Source organism: Pan paniscus, chromosome 6 (assembly GCF_029289425.2).
Source record: "Pan paniscus chromosome 6, NHGRI_mPanPan1-v2.0_pri, whole genome shotgun sequence".
Lineage (NCBI taxonomy): Eukaryota > Metazoa > Chordata > Mammalia > Primates > Hominidae > Pan > Pan paniscus.
Window position 1 is genome coordinate 58,136,635 of NC_073255.2, and position 13,955 is coordinate 58,150,589.

A 13,955-nucleotide genomic window follows, 5' to 3' on the forward strand; every position below is an offset into this window, starting at 1 on the left:
AAATAAACTCTAATTTTTTTCCCGAAGATACCAGCAAGTACAACAGCAAGTGACTGCTCATCTCTTCAAATTTTTGCCAAAACGTGCTATGACAAATCCTTAACTTTGCAAATCCAGTGTAATCATACTCTGGAGGTTTAGAATGAGTATTTTTTATTAAGTTAAGGAAGATTTCGGTCTGTCTATCTATCTATCTATCTATCTATATCTATCTATCTATCTATCTATCGTCTATCTATCTCACTCTCTCTCTCTCTGTCTACATCATCATCATCATCTATCATCTATCATGTCTCTATCAATATCTATGTATATTTTTATACTATAAATGGATATAGTACTATGTTAAATAATCTTCTGCATCTAGTAACATGAGGTCAAAAGTCTTCCAATTTGTCTATCTCTCTCTGTCTCTCTCACTGTCTCTCTCAACTGCCCTCACTCTCTTCCTCCTTGTCTGTCTTTCTCTATTGGAAAAAATGCCTAGCTTTATATAATGCCGTAGAAAAAAGGCCTAAATTTTTTGCTATAAATATTTTGGATTATCCTGGTTAAATTTGTTCCTAGGCATCATGTAACTTATGGCCACTACGATTGTTATTTTAAAAAGTTTAATTACCTAACTCCTGATTGTATATAAAAGTGCAGTTCATTCTTATATATTAATCCTGTATCTATACCTTTATATATTGCTCTGTCTACATATTTTAATGAAATATAATACATTTTCTATAGATTCTCTTGAATTTTCATTCTAGACAATTATATAATCAGCTATTTTCATTATGTTTATTTCTTTTTTTTTTTTTTGCACATGCTGGTCTTGAACTTCTGGCCTCAAGTGATTCCCCCATGTTGGCCAACCAAAGTGCTGGGTTTACAAGCATGAGCCACCATACCCAGCCTCACCTTTTCTTTATTGTGCTTTATTATCTGTACAACTTAATTTGGATGTGAATGTATCTGAGTTGTATATGAACATTAGAATTGTTTTCCTGGCTTGATTGTAAGCTACTTGAAATTATGCTTTCCTTTTTTTTTTTAATGTGCCCTACTATGCTGGGCATATAAAATAGTAATAATATCTGAGAAAGTACTTTCACATATGTAATTTCACGCTGTCTAAATAAGTGTTGATTGCCATGTCTTAAAATACTGCTTTTACAGTACTGGCATAGAGCTTTGATTCTGATCTGAAGTAATACTGAGGCTTATGTATGGAACTGCCTTTTAACTTTATTAGATTTTTAAAGAAAATCATTATAAGATCATTTAAGATTATTTAAGTTATTGAGGGTGAAAGGTATTTAGATAATCTGATTTATATATCTGGACTGATACGTCATTTGTGATTTTATTGAAAGTATAGTTTTTCAGTAGAAAAATAGTTTTTGATTTTGGGGGTTATTAAAATCTACATTTTCATTTTGGAAGTTCACTGATCTATGAACAAAACTTTTTCAAATGATGACTGTATTTTATTTAATTTTCAGAAAGTAAACTACAATAAAATAGTATATTCCTATGAAAAAGTAGATATATTCCCTGAGCTAATATATGACTAAAGTGTCACAAGATTCTGTTCTCATATGTAACATATTTCAATTAATGCTGACAAGTAAAATACCATTTAAACTTGTAAATGAATGTTTTCCTTTTTAATTATGAGATAAATGTTTCATTTGTTTACTTTTCCTCTTTAAGATGAACTTACAAAGATTTTTTTTAGCTAAAAAAGAAGGAATGCTCTATTATTAAACTCATCATGTATACTTACAGGGCTTTTGGAAAGAATTTCTAAAATGCTTTTTAACTTGGTTTTATGACAATTGCTGATATAGGCAAATGTTGCTTTAATCACATGCGATGGAAACTGAGGTGGATTAGGAGCAGGATCCAAATCCCTAACTGAGTTAAGGGAAAATACAGTCATCATGTTTATTTCTTTTAAAGCTCACCTCATTATTTAAGACAAATTTACTGCCATTGGCTAGGAAATTCTATAACATGTTTCAAGAAGCTGTGATAGTTGGCATCCTTGTCTTTTCCTTGATTTGTTAAATAATTATTGTTACAGGTAACCTATGAGAAAGATATGTTCTGTAGGGTTGGATAGATTTTCAAACATATGGAACATGTTTTCAAGTTCAGGAAGTTCTCTTCTAGCCACTTAATTATTTTTAAATTTTACAGTGAATGAGTGTTAATTTTCATCTTATAGTTACTCTACATATTATTGAAATAATCATATTAATTCATAAGTGGTGAATTATATCAATTTGATTAATGCTTATTCTGTTTTTCATCCACACATTTTTTAACAGCAGAAAATTAGCTATGTGCATGATGATTTGTTTTACATGTTAATTTACTTGGTTTATTCATATAATGTTTAGGATTTGTACACTTATGTTAATGAGTAAAATTTAATTGTATGTTCCTTTCTTTTTTTTTTAAAGAGAAGGTAATTTTAGTCACCCCATTTTCAGTGTGGTGAGTGAAGCACAATAAAATCAAGCAATTTATGGTAACCCTTATCACATTACTGATAATGATTCAGAAGTATTGCTTCCTAATTCTAGAGTCGCCTCTTTCTTATTGTGGTGACGTTTCCAGCTAACACAGGAGAGTCACATAAAATCCTTAAGTACAACTTCTGATCTGGCACTTACATCCCATATTTAAAAAATTTCCAGTGTTAATTTTTTTTCTATTTATTTATTATTTATTTTATTATTATACTTTAAGTTCTAGGGTACATGTGCACAACTTGCAGGTTTGTTACATATGTATACATGTGCCATGTTCATGTGCTGCACCCATTCACTCATCATTTGCATTAGGTATATCTCCTAATGCTATCCCTCCTCCCTCCCCCAAGCGCACAACAGGCCCTGGTGTGTGATGTTCCCCTTCCTATGTCCAAGTGTTCTCATTGTTCAATTCCCACCTATGAGTGAGAACATGCGGTGTTTGGTGTTTTGCCCTTGTGATAGTTTGCTGAGAATGATGGTTTCCAGCTTCATTCATGTCCCTAAAAAGGACATGAAATCATCCTTTTTTATGGCTGCATAGTATTCCATGGTGTATATGTGCCACATTTTCTTAATCCAGTCCATCATTGATGGACATTTGGATTGGTTCCTAGTCTTTGCTATTGTGAATAGTGCCGCAATAAACATATGTGTGCATGTGTCTTTATAGCAGCATGATTTATAATCCTTTGGGTATATACCCAGTAATGGGATGGCTGGGTCAAATGGTATTTCTAGTTCTAGATCTTGAGGAATTGCCACACTGTCTTCCACAATGGTTGAACTAGTTTACAGTCCCACCAACAGTATAAAATCATTCCTATTTCTCCACATCCTCTTCAGCACCTGTTGTTTCCTGACTTTTTAATGATCGCCATTCTAACTGGCATGAGATGGTATCTCATTGTGGTTTTGATTTGCATTTCTCTGATGGCCAGTGATGATGAGCATTTTTTCATGTGTCTTTTGGCTGCATAAATGTCTTCTTTTGAGAAGTGTCTGTTCATATCCTTTGCCCACTTTTTGATGGGGTTTGTGTTTTTTCTTGTAAATTTGTTTGAGTTCTTTATAGATTCTGGATATTAGCCTTTTGTCAGAAGAGTAGATTGCAAAAATTTTCTCCCATTCTGTAGGTTACCTGTTCACTCTGATGGTAGTTTCTTTTGCTGTGCAGAAGCTCTTTAGTTTACTTAGATCCCATTTGTCAATTTTGGCTTTTGTTGCCATTGCTTTTGGTGTTTTAGACATGAAGTCCTTGCCCATGCCTGTGTCCTGAATGGTATTGCCTAGATTTTCTTCTAGGGTTTTTATGGTTTTAGGTCTAACATTTAAGTCTTTAATCCATCTTGAATCAATTTTTGTATAAGGTGTAAGGAAGGGATCCAGTTTCAGCTTTCTACATATGGCTAGCCAGTTTTCCCAGCACCATTTATTAAATAGGGAATCCTTTCCCCATTTCTTGTTTTTGTCAGGTTTGTCAAAGATCAGATGGTTGTAGATGTGTGGTATTATTTCTGAGGGTGTATGTTCCTTTCTTACATGAGTCATGTCTCTTTTATATGTTTAGGTTACATTAGCTTCATAGGAAGAGTTGGAATGTAAATTATCTTTTTTTAGTCTGGTATTACAAGATTTTTAAATTACTGGTTGAAATTTTAAAATATAGGATTCTTCAGATATTTATGAGCCAATTGTGAGAAGTTACATGGTTAATTTTATATAGATGGTTTATTATATATAAATTTTCAAGTTTATAAATTAATTTTGTAATTGGAATTTTCTAATTAACTTTATAATCTGTTTTATCCTCAACTGTATTCCTATTTTAATTTTTAATTTTTATTTGTGCCTTCCTCACTTTTTAATTTATCTCTGATTAAATTTGCCAGTGTTATTTTATTTCTTTATACTTATTCATTCATTCATTTAAAAGTATTTATATGCATTTTGAATTAGAGTTATCAAATAATAAACTTCTGACTTTCCATGCTTTCTATTGTAGGTTTGTAGTCTATTTTATTAATTTCTGCAAATATTTTATTTATTTTCTTGCTCCTATATTCTCCATTCCATTTCTTTGTGCTTAAGTAGGTTTCTGGGCTTGTTTATTTTCAGATTTTATTGTTTTCTGATAAAAAAATATTTACAGAATATACTTTACTCTTTCAATAGTTTCATTGCTACCAGAATTGCTAGAATTCTACTAGAATTGATATGTAGTGTTTTGTTTATTATTCATTTCTGAGAATTATTTAGTTTTCCAATATGACATCTTCTTTTTTCATAAATTATTTACAAGCATGTTTTTAAATCTTCATTTTTAAAATCTTTACTATAGTATACATGTGTGGATATAAACATTTATGTATTATATTAAATCTCAACTGTACATATAAAGGTTATATGTTAAAAAACCATATATTTTAAAAATGCTCACTAGAAGAAATTATTTTTAATCTTCAACTCATTGTTTTGTCTTTTACTATATGTTATTTTCTAATAGATGATATAATCTTCCTTATTTAAGGAAGACTCATCTGAATTTTTCTCAGTTTATTTTTTATTATGTAAATTCATTTAAGTGGATTAGTACCTCTTAGGTCCTTAATATTTTCTCTTTTATACTGAATTTTGGGTAGATTATAGCTATTAAAATTAGTCCAATCATTCTAGAATTTACTTTACATTATGTGGTAAACAGTAAAACCCCTAGAAAGCCATCACCACTAGATTCATTACAAATGATTTACCATGCCTCACTCTGGAACAAAGTTGGCAATAGACTTAATATAGTGATTTTTTACCTCTTATCGACCAATCAATACCAACCAAAGGCCTATGTTAGTATGAACAGAAATATTACCTTTTTTTTTTAGCTAAACAATCAGTTATGTTCATACCCAAACAGTTAGTTTACTTTTAATTCCACAGAATCTATACCATGACATCATGGATGGTTTGGTCTTAGATTATTTTTATTAGTGCTATTCATTTATCTTCTATACCAGGAGAAATATCTTGTTTTAATTTGCTCTGCTTTAGGGGTCCACCAAGATACTTTATCAATGAAACATGATTCCAAATAAGACACTGAATTAACATACAGGATGGAGTCTTTTAGTGTTGATGTAGGATATATTCTTCAATTTTCTAGTAGTTTTGACTTTGGTGTTGTAAAATCTACTTTTTCCTTCTAATGACAATGAAATGACAGGTGCAGATGCTTCTTCAATTTTTAATTCATTATATTAAAATAAGTTATCCACTTTGAAAACTATTTCTCGTTGACATGAAAGAAGACATCCGTCTATTTAACACTATTGTGGAAGGCAGGGAGCTTTGCTCATTGAAGTCCAAGACAATTTCATTTTATTTTCATTATTTATGATATATTTTTTGAATATTTAAGACAGGCTCTTGATCTTGGAGTTTTGCTGAAATTTAAAATGCAGAGGGAAATGTGGGTTGCTCTCTATGGAACAAAACCATAATGCATGTTCTTCATTCTCAGAGAAAATCTGAAGGTGAGAAAAGAGCAACTAGCACTGCGATCCCACCTTTCCGTCAGGAGCACCATCAACTTTATTGTACTTAATCCTTACTATAGCCATTTTAGAGTGGTAATATTAGTATCTTCAAGATTAGAAAAATATTGAGAAAAGTTAACCGTCCTATCCAATTCACAAGACTAATAAGTGGTGGAACTGTTATTTGAAGCAATACTTTCCATGTTTCAAGTCTGTATCCTTCTTTAAAGATTCTGCCTTTCAGCCAGGTGCAGTGACTCATGCCTGTAATCCCAACACTTGGGAGGCTGAGGTAGGTGGACGGCTTAAGGTCAGGAGTTCGAGACCAGCTTGATCCACGTGGTGAAACCCCGTCTCTACTAAAAACACAAAAAATTAGTCGGGCGTGGTGGCACACACCTGTAGTTGCAGCTACTCAGGAGGCTGAAGCAGGAGAATTGCTTGAATCCAGGGGGCGGAGGTTGCAGTGAGCCAAGATTGTGCCACTACACTCCAGCCTGGGTGACACAGCAAGACTCAGTCAAAAAAAAAAAAAAAAAAAAAAAAGAAAGAAAAAAGCCTTTCTTTCACTCAGAGTCTAAGAATGTATATTTTTGTTGTTCTTAATGTGCATTAAAATTAATTCTAAAACTGCCATGAGATTCCTGCCTTTCTCAGAAAAATCTAATGGAGAAGTTTAGAACAGCTTCCCCCCTATGAGAAGTAATGGAGATTCACCTTCCTTGTGTAAGATTTGTTGCTGACTCCTCTCTTTAAGCATTTCAGTGGCTTCTTAGAAGCCACACAATTATAGCTTTTAAATTGCCAATGTCACATTAAAGGAATCAGTAGTTCTGGAAATGGCATGCCAACATTTTCCCTATAATTATTGATAATTATTTTATTATTGAAATGGTTTTCTCTGGGAAGATATGAGCCTGTGATTAATTATTAGGAAGAGTTTTTTTCAAGTGTATGCACACACACATGGAAACATATACACATGATTAATATTTACATATACTATGGCTCTCATTTTACTATGTAGTGATTATTTGATAAAATAATATTCTACCTGGTGCAGATTTTATTGAGACTGCTTCACTTTCTCCCACATCAGAAATTTTCTGTTGAAGTACTCAAAATATTGAAAATTTCTTTAGATGTTGCCCCAAAATTATTCAAGCTAACTTATTTATAGATTTGTAGCAAGCACATTTCCTTTTTTAAAAAAATCACCATTTCATTTTCTAATATTCTAATACATTACAAATTCTCTTTAATTCCTTAAAATCCTTCAGTCTCACAATCCCACTTGAGTTTGTCTGAAAGGACCCTTCTTATTATTGAAAGTGATGCATCCTGATCCAAAGGCATTGACTGATTTAACATGGAACAATTCTCTTGAGTTTTCTTAGAATTAGAGTCACTCAAGTTGTGAAGCCACTTCCAATGTCAGCTGCTATCTACAAAGTTTGAAGTCCCTCCACCAGGAAAATAGGGGCTCTTAGGTTGTGGACAACACACTGCTTCAATTCCTGGGCTCAAATTAATAAAAGAACTTTCCTTATGTGGAACAGAAATTTATCTGCAGGACCACTCAACATGCTATTACTCTTAGCTTTTATAAAACAAAGCTATCCCTATGTCTTCATGAATGCCTTTTCATTTTTAAAGCCAAAATTTATTTGTTTCCTAAATAAGAAAACTCAAGTGGTAATTTTTGTATCCTTAAAAATAAAATAATTCTTTTTTAATCTTATTCCTGAAAACATGACTTTATTTCTGCAATTCTCTTCTTCCCTCCTTCTCAATAGGGATTCCCTTATACCTATACGCTATTTCTGGAGGTCTCAGGTTTTGGCATTTTTGAATGGGTGTAATATTTTCTATATAATAATATTTAGCACTAATACATGGTATCACTTGAGATTTTTTTCTAAACTTTACGCTTTGTTGTATATATAATATCTATTTTAATTTTCCCAGCATTCCTTTGAGTAACCTTTTATTGCCACTACATCTAACTAAAAAGGAGAAATTAGAACATGGAACAGAATGATCTGTAATGTATGACAAATGTTTCTTCATAATAACCTAAGGGTTAGGCTACAATTTACATTTTTGGACTCCCTGTATTGCCACAGCCAGGACACCAAATCTTTCTACCTCTAGCTCTATCCAACGCTGAAATTTAGGACTCAGCAGTACAGGCACTCCAGCTCTGTCCACACCCATGCCAACAGCTCCCTTGATCTATGGATCGGTAAGTGGTACTGTGGTCCAACCTAGGTTAAATGGATCTGGAAGAAGTTTCACATCAGCCCTGGAATGAGCTTGGAGTCTTTTAGTTATGGCATTTTGGGGACATGTTTAGACAAGAAAATGTACTTTTAATAGGTCTGAAAATCACTTAGAAAATTTCCTAAATTCAGAAGATATGTCATTTTAAAGACAAAGGTCTTTTAAGCAGCTTAGTGTTTAGTGCCCACAGCACAATAAGGTAAGCAAATTTGGAAAATATTTGGCTTACAATCTGCTTAAGAGTAGTTTCTTTTGAAAAGGCTTTATGAAGGTTGTCATTTTAGGACCAAATTTTAATGGAATATGAAAGTATGAACTCTTCCCTTTTATCAAAATAATCTTAAAATTACTAGGAGATTAAAAATAATTCAGTGAAAAAAAGTCTGTAACAAAGCTTGTCAGGGCATAGGATCTAGCATCTCTAACAAAGGCTAAACTGATTTGGTGGATAGGATTCAGGACTCTGGCATACTCGACAACAAACATTGCTTCTTCTTCTTGACAGGGATGGACATAGAACTACTCTAGGAAATTCCTCAAACACTGCCAAGTACTTCATGGCTGAAAGCCAAATATTCAGGTATTTAATAACACTGATTTCTTAGCTAGGGTTAAACCCTGTGGGTAGATGATTGGAGTCAGCATTTTCTCTTTTGGTTTCTAAATTGTGTTTTTGTTATTTCTCTCTCTGAATTTAGTCCCCCTGGGATTACAAGAGTGTTGAAGAAATGTTGTGACACATCAGAACACCGCGAAATACATGGACACTTTCAAATCATGGAAGACTCTCAAGGTAAGACACCTACTTGGTAGGATAGTCTTCTTGTCCACCTTGCATCCCACAAGCTAATTTTCACTGGACCATCTACTATAACTTTGGAGGAATAGTTGTCAAAGATGGCAGGGCTATGTTTTCTGGGAGCTACATCAGTTGTTGCTGATCATCAACAGAATTTTACCTCCTAAGATCACACACTTCGTGGTCTCCATCATCAGGTGTAGATTGCTGGGGCCACTGGCCATACCATTTAGCCCTGAGTTGACCAGAAGCAAAGGCCATGAAGCAGCCAATACAGAATTCTGGAGAAAAAAATGGAGAAAATAAAGAAAATAGCTGTGAATATTAGAACACTGAAAAGCATGCCTAGAAAATAAATAATGAGAAACTTATTGAAAACATAAAATTATACTAATAACTGCATGGTAAGCTTGATATCTCAAGCATGCAAAACATAAATAAAAAGAGAGTTGGGAATCTCAAACTTTAATTTTCAAGTCCAGGTCTCTTGTAGCAACAAGGATTGTTGAGATCTACCAAAAGAAATGTTGACTCAGTAGGTCTTGCATGGATGCAGGAATGGGGTTTCCAAGCACCCTGAGTCACCCTGACACAAGTGGTCCCGATCATACTCTGACAAGCAATGAAGATGCGATTGGAGTTTGGTGGTGAAACATAAGGCCAGCAGATTATATGGAGGGCATATCAGTCACTTCACTCACCCTATTTCAAGTGATTGTCTCTTCTGATAAATGACCCTCTCCTCTTTGTGTGCCAGGGCAACTGCTCTGTGGAAATGGGGGACAGTGGGCATCCTATTTGTGCGGACTTCTCCTTGCACAGTTCTTGAGCTCCATGGGCACGGGCTGCTCTGGTCTGCTCTCTGGGCCTCAGTCAAGTGTGACCAGTGCAGCCTTACATCCCGAGCCAAGCAGCTGTCTTGGGGATGCAGCTGGTTCAATACATGTTGGCCTCAACTGTGCAGTTGAGTAAAGCATCTTCTGTTGAAGGAGTCCTCTGAACCAGGTGGAACTTACATGCTATAAAACCTGATATGCACTATTTTCTTCTTAATTATTTTCCAGATATGCTGCATTTGGGGTATTGATTTTGTTTTTCAAAGCAACAAAAATATTAAGATGGCAGTGATTTGCCAAGCACTTTCATTTTTTGTTGTTGTTGTTTGTCTGTTGTTGTTGTTTTATTTTGTTTTGAGACAGAGTCTCGCTCTGTCACCCAGGCTGGAGTGCAATGACGTGATCTGGGCTCACTGCAACCTCTGCCTCCTGGGTTCAAGCGATTCTCCCTCCTCTGCCTCCCAAGTAGCTGGGATTACAGGTGCACATCACCATGCCTGGCTAATTTTTGTATTTTTAGTAGAGACGAGGTTTCACCATGTTGGCCAGGCAGATCTTGAACTCCAAACTTCAAGAGATCCACCCACCTCAGCCTCCCGAAGTGCTGGGATTATAGACGTGAGCCACCATGCCCAGACTAAATTTTTGTTTCCATTTTTGTAGTTATAAAAAATATTACTACACTGTTGTAAAACAAGTGTCACTTGCATCATACTTTATGGAATGTATTGTGGTGTTCCTAGTGACCTAACATAGTCTTTGCAAAAAGAAAAAAGAAACAATGTAAGTAATTTTGAATAAAACATACTCTTGCCATCAAATTAATACCATTTGTAACAGGGGGGCTTCACAGAACATCTCCCAAGCTATTGATTTTCTCAGAATGCCTCCTGAACTCTTAATTCAAACATGATAGAATGTTAGAAACTATAAATATGCTTTTCAACCAGTGTTGATATAGGGAGACTTATAGGCAATACACACTTTTCAAAGCATTTTATACAAAAATCACATGTAGTCATACAAAAGAGTAAACCTGGAACCCAAACTTTTACAACCATATACAAGATTTAACTCCAAATGCATCAAACACTCAAGTTTAAGATCTAAGATGCTAAAACTCTTAGAAAATAATATGAGAGGTAATCTTCATGACATTTGATTCAGTCTTTTTAAATTAGATTTGACACTTAAAACTGAAATAAAAAATTAATTAAATTGGACTTTCTAATTAAAAAAAAATCCCTTCTAATTATCATGGGATGCTATCAAAAGAGTGAAAAGACATTCCACAAATAGGAGAAAATATTTGTAAACCATATACAAATGACATGGAATTAATATCCAGATTATAGATGGAACTCCTACAGCTCAAGGATAACAACAACAACAACAAAAACGCAACTTAAAAGTGAGCAAAAGACTGAATAGACATGACAATAAACACATAAAAATATGTTCAACATCACTAGTTATTAGAAAAATAGAGATCAAAACCATAATAAAAGACTACTGCATATCTATTAGAATGACTATTACTTAAAAAATATAGAAAATCAGTGTTGGTGGGGATGTGGAGAAATTGGAATCCTGCTGTATTGCTGGTAGCAATATCAAATGGGGCAGCTGCTGCAATTTGGTGTTTTCTCAAAAACTTAAACATAGAATTGCTATGAAATCCAGTGGTTTCACTTCTAGGTGTACAGTGGAAAGAATTGAAAACAAGCATTCACACAAACATGTGTACACTCGTGTTCATAGCAGCATTGTTCACAGTAGCCAAAGGGTGGAGGCTGCCCAGGTTTCCTTCAGCAGACAGTTGGATGGATAGATGCAGTGTGGTATATGCATGCAATGAATACTTTTTCCTTTTAAAAGTAGTGATGTTCTGATACATGCTACAATACCGATGAATTTTGAGAACATTGTGCTGGGTAAAATAAGTTATGCACAAAAACGTCTGTTTTGTATGGTTTGCCTTCTATCAGCACCTAGATTGAGTGAATTCCTAGAGACAGAAGCAGAATGGAGGTTGCAGGGGCCAAGGGAAAGGGGAAAGGGGAGTTATCATTCCTTGGTGGGGGCTTTTGTTTGGGATGTGAAAGTGTTCTGGAGATGGATGATGGTGGTGATTGTGCAGCATTGTGAGTGTGTTTGGTGTCACTGAATTGTACACTTGAAAATGGTTAGGATTCTAAATTTTATGTTGTTTTACCAAACTAAAAGCAAAAATGTCAGAAAACTTACATTGATATTCTGAATATGATTCACGGAACATCACGATCTCACCTAGATACTGAAAAAAATGTGTGCACCAAGTGCAGGCAAATAGAAAATGTTTTTGGACAGTGGCTTTCACTAGGAGAGGCTTTGCTGTGCCCACTTTTTAGGAGCCATTCTCTACTGTTTACTGCACTAGTCCTAAAACTGCTTCCACTATGACTTTCTGACAGAGCCCTTGTTTTTGCCCAGTATTATAAAATGAGTTACATAAAGGCAGAGCAAATGCTAAAGCAAACTGTCCAGAAGGAAGGACAGCAGTAAGTGGAGAGACGTTATTGCAAACAAGCACCTGGTAACAGCTGTGTTAGTTGGTAAGTGAAAAGGAGCTCATAGGCAAAGCTTGTTACACCCCAGCATGGCAGCTTGCTGCTTAGATGTGGGCTTTTGCTGTTTTTGTTGTGCCACTTACTGTTAACTGGTTGTGTGTTTCTAACATTTCTCATTTCAATTTAAGGAAAATTGTTACCCAGTTACCAGTTTTATGCAGAACATCTGATTAGCAGGATCAAACGGTCAACATTAAGCATGTGTATATTATTTTCAACCATCTCCCTGCTCCAAAAATCCACTTAATATATTGTCCTGGGATAGAGGAAGTACCAGATATTAAACTGATAAAAACAGATTCTACACTTGATCTTAGCCAAAAGACCTAGAAGGGATTCTCTCCTTTAATCTCTTGCACCTCAGATCCTTTAATCTCTTGCTCCTCAGATCCTTTAATCTCTTGCTCCTCAGACTTGGTAGGAGAAATTTTGTCTTAACATTCCTTAGCTTTGCTGAAGCAAGTCTTACACATGCATTCTTCATTAGCCTTATATTCATTATATTCTGATCTTGTTTTTTATGCATAAAAAACAGAGGTAGGTTCTAAATAGTTTGTTTTCAACTCATTTTTCTAATAATCAATTCTATCAATTCAATTCTCTCCAAAATCATTTGGTAAGAATTTGAGACAATGAACTGGAACAAAAATGAACTTCAGTATTTCAAAAGAAATTTAATATGAATTTGCTCTAATCTATGCCCATTGTTGGACTTATTCCCCTTTGCTTTTTGGAAATTCTCTATGTTAGCATACAGCATATTTTACTCCAAAGGTTTGCATACCTAAAATTCAAGCTGGAATGCCAATTCTTTCTTTTCAGAAAAGGCTTATTTGTGTTTATTTAACTGACTCTGGTCAGTGATAGCCTAATTAACTCTAAATTTTGTTCTCTCCTGCTTCTTTTTTTACCTTCAGGATGATTCTGTGGGAAACAAAACAAAATAAAACAACAATATCTGAGTTTCAGGGGGAAAAAGTAGGGTGTCTCAATAGCTGAATGTGCATCTGTCATTGTCCAAGTCTCTGATATTCTGTAGTGCACATCTAGATCTATGTTGACATGCTTAAATTCTTTTGTTTCCCTTTTATTCATAAATGACATTCTGATTTGGCTCATTCATATCATATAACTAAGTTTGGGAGAGATATTCACATTGTTAGATATTTAGGGAGATCTATGATGACTCCTAACATCCTCCCTTATTTTAGGCCAAAGTTTACACTATCAAGTACATTATTTACAGTGTGCTTTTTTTGGCTCTTTCCTTATTTAATTGAAGATATATATATATATTAGTGTCTTAGTTGATTCATGCCGCTGTAACAAAATTCCTTAGATTGGGTAAATTATAAGTAATAGAAATC

General features: G+C 34.3%; 1 non-coding gene and 1 pseudogene across 1 annotated transcript; one reads left to right on the forward strand and one right to left on the reverse strand.

The window, feature by feature from the left end:
• Window positions 1-10,115, forward strand: part of LOC100978013 (uncharacterized) — a 33,113-nt pseudogene extending 22,998 nt beyond the window's left edge.
• Window positions 10,116-12,736: 2,621 nt separating this feature from the next.
• Window positions 12,737-12,925, reverse strand: LOC112440631 (U2 spliceosomal RNA). Its single transcript, XR_003028643.1, has one exon. It is a non-coding gene; the product is annotated as a U2 spliceosomal RNA (small nuclear RNA).
• Window positions 12,926-13,955: the final 1,030 nt, after the last annotated feature.